This window comes from Mizuhopecten yessoensis, unplaced genomic scaffold, assembly GCF_002113885.1.
Source record: "Mizuhopecten yessoensis strain PY_sf001 unplaced genomic scaffold, ASM211388v2 hete_36139810, whole genome shotgun sequence".
Taxonomy (NCBI): Eukaryota; Metazoa; Mollusca; class Bivalvia; order Pectinida; family Pectinidae; genus Mizuhopecten; species Mizuhopecten yessoensis.
In genome coordinates this window covers 1-3,485 of record NW_018484646.1, presented here as the reverse complement: position 1 = coordinate 3,485, position 3,485 = coordinate 1, and the positions used below count along the sequence as shown (strand labels likewise).

Here is a 3,485-nt window from a genome sequence, read left to right as displayed (position 1 = left end):
ACCACCCAACCAACCAGGTAGTTAAGCAGTGTGAAGTTCAGTGGTACAGGGATCCTTAAACTGGTTGATTCTTTTGTATTTTTTTTGTACACCAAATACAATAGAAATGCATGTACTTATATCAAGATGACCATCATCCCTAAATGTATAATTATAATGATTGTACAGGCGTTTCTTTCCCTATATTAGAACACTGAGTATATAGTTCAGTTACAAAATATTTCTGTGTTTTTAGGTTTTCCGAAAACTATATAGACGAATCTGATAAGGAATCAGTTCTAGCATCGCCTCTTCTAAATGAAAAGTTCAACTGCCTGCCACCTGCACTGATCATCCTTGCTGAATTTGATGTTCTCAAAGATGCAGGCGTTGGTAAGAGTTTATTTGCTTGAGCATATATGTTAATAAAAAAGTTGTACAAAAAATATCCAAGATTGAATTTTTTGAGAAAGTTTTTAAAAGCTTTTATTTTTATTTTTTTTTGTCTGGAAGACCCCTGTTTTAATTGTGTCTGCTTCATGATATGAAAATTAATCAAATTGTTTCATTGTTTAAAGCATACCATAACAAATTGAAGAAAGCGGGTATCCCGTCTCAGACGCACTGTGTTAGAGGGGTAACTCATGGTTTTTTCCATCTCCCAGGTGAGCCAATACACATGTTGTATCTAGGTAAAATGTAACTCAAAATGGCGAAACTGAAGTTTACTGAAAGAAGTCACTAGGTACATGTCATGTAGTTTGTACACGGTCATTTTATAAAATACTTGTCAACTCAAATTAATTTCATTAATTCTGTCTTCACAAATTTATCATAAGAAAACTTTGTAATAGCACATGATAAAGGCTACTTGTTATTTTTGTGGCAGAGTTATTTTCGCCTTTTTTGTGATAGGTGAATTCACATGTGTAAATTGTTGCAGAGATACAATTTCGCTGATTATTCTAGAAGAATATTTTCACTCAATCCTATAGGAATTTGATAACATTTTGATGTTATTACGAAAGTAATTTTCTGATTTTTGCATAAAAATGTCCTGGTCAAAATGTGTCAGTGTTATTAACTGATTAAAGTAATTCTTGTGTTATAAAGAAATAAATTCACTAGTGCAAATAAATTAACACATTATTTGGAGAAATGAGATTTTGTCATGAATTTAATTTTCCTTCAAGGTCACTTCAAGGAATGCTGCAAGAGAGCCCATGAAAAGGTTTACAAGTTCATCAAAGCCAGCTCATGATCTGACAAGCAAGCATACGTCGCCTTGGTTACCGAGAGATTCTGTGCCATGGAATGAAATTGTGTTCACGATTCTCTAGCTTACTTTAACAGTGTTTATATAAATGTTAATTGTGTATTAATTTTGCTAGTCAACATAGGAAGATTTTAAAAAATATCAATTTTGTACCATGTAGTCTAAAAGTCCCTTTGTTAAACATTTCTGATGCTTGGTATTTATCTGAGGACAAAGTTGTATCAATATGACAAAAAGCTTCAGGAAAGAGTGATTTTAAAACATTTCAGTAAATTGTTTTTAAACCTGATATGAAAAAAGATGCTTGTTTTTCCTCTGGTGGCAATCACGTTGAATTCTCAGACATATAGTATGTCTTACATAACATAGTATGTTTGAATTCAAGAATTAAATAAGATATTTTAGATTCAAAATATGGATGCATCAATACAGTCCGTTATCTAAATAACACATTAGACTAAATTTGAACATCAGTGTTTTCTCTCTGATTGAATGGAAATTAAATTGTTGTATTATGTTGTTAGATCAGGTTGATCATTTTAAAAGTCCATAACATTTTCAATTTTTGACATATGAAAATTTTATAATTATGATGAAATTCAGTATCAATGCAAATTCTACATGAAAATTTCTATATGAAAACTTTATATATGAGTACATAATTGGTTTGTTGGATTATTTGTAGGTGCCTTTACAAGTAGGATAAGGGGTATATTATTTATTTAGCAGATTGTGGGGGAACAACTAATTCAAACTGCTGCATTTGTTACGGATTTCTTAATGAATTGTGTTTTTAATGATTTAAAAAATAATGACCAAGAATTTTACAAAATACATAACATTTTGTGGAACATTTATACAGATATACAGATTCCAGAGCATAATATAAGATTTTCTGAGAGAAAAAATGTGTCTTTGGAGTTATATACAACAAGGGAGGTAATTCTATTAAGACATTTATACTCAAATAAAAAAAATGTACATATAAGATCATGCGCTAAATATAATTGTTGAAGAATGAAAACAAATCTTCATTGATCCACTCAAAATTAATAAATCTTGCAATATTTATGATATATACATTTGTTGGGCTTTGAAATACACCCATATTAAGTAATATAAGTCCCTTTATTTTCACAAGTGATAGACTTCTCTGCTTTAATTCACCAGGAGACTCATTTGCATATTTCAATCTTTCAAAAATATGAATTTCATCAATACTTGTTATCATTTGTTAAATTTAATTGAAGTTTTTGTAAATAAAACATACAGACCTAATTCTCAGATTAAAGTACATAAGAGAATAAAGTGATTAATTTCACAGTTACAAACCATAACTTTCCCAGAATAAATACCAATTAAATGATAATGGGAGGTACTTTCTTGTAAAACGTGACTTTGGAGTCGAGAAATAATCGTTGAACACTTATGCCAGAATTTCGAAATGTTCCAATATATTTGTCAGTTACAGTTTTCCATTGCTCAATATTTGTGCCATATTTACTACAATTTAAAATTCTCACGTAATGAAGACTTGAGTCAGTTCTGTGAATGAAAAATTACCTGTAATACGTATAGTTGTTTGAATCTACACCCACTGTTACCTTGGTAATTTTATAGATTTGGAGGCCACGTTTAGATATTTGAGGCTATGTAAATGTTTAAATAGATATTTGAAGGCTATGTATAGGTATATTATACTATATATATATAGGTATTTGAAGTCTATATATAGATCCGGTATATATAAGGCTAAGTATAGGTAAAAATAGACATTTGAAGGCAATGTGCATGTATGTATATGTGGAGGCTAGAAGTACATGTAGGTATAGATTTGTAAAGCTACATGTTAGTCAATGTTGATCAATCTGTTTGTCTGTGGTGTTTTAAATCGTAAATATTCACATGTCTGCTTAAAATTGTTTTTACAATTCATTGCCAATTACAATAATATTTTTTGCGCCAAATATTGAAAGTTTTAATTATTTGATACATGCTGCTGCTGTATTAATGCTTAACATGAAATATTTACAAATATTTTTCATTCGCGTTATTAAATTAACAAACTATTTTCCTAATTTGCAGCAGATGCAATTTTTACATTACTGGGTATACTGTAATATAATAATTTTTTTAAGGGGTGCTTTTAATACTGTAAACAGGAATATTTTTGCCCTTGCTGTATTTTTGACACTTTCCCCCTTGACCTGTCAAATTAATTTAAAACAAT

General features: G+C 29.8%; 1 long non-coding RNA gene across 1 annotated transcript; it reads left to right on the top strand.

The window, feature by feature from the left end:
• The first annotated feature begins 240 nt into the window (after positions 1-240).
• Positions 241-3,479, top strand: LOC110444532. The gene is made up of 3 exons (XR_002462257.1): positions 241-372; positions 558-644; positions 1,173-3,479. It is a non-coding gene; the product is annotated as an uncharacterized LOC110444532 (long non-coding RNA).
• Positions 3,480-3,485: the final 6 nt, after the last annotated feature.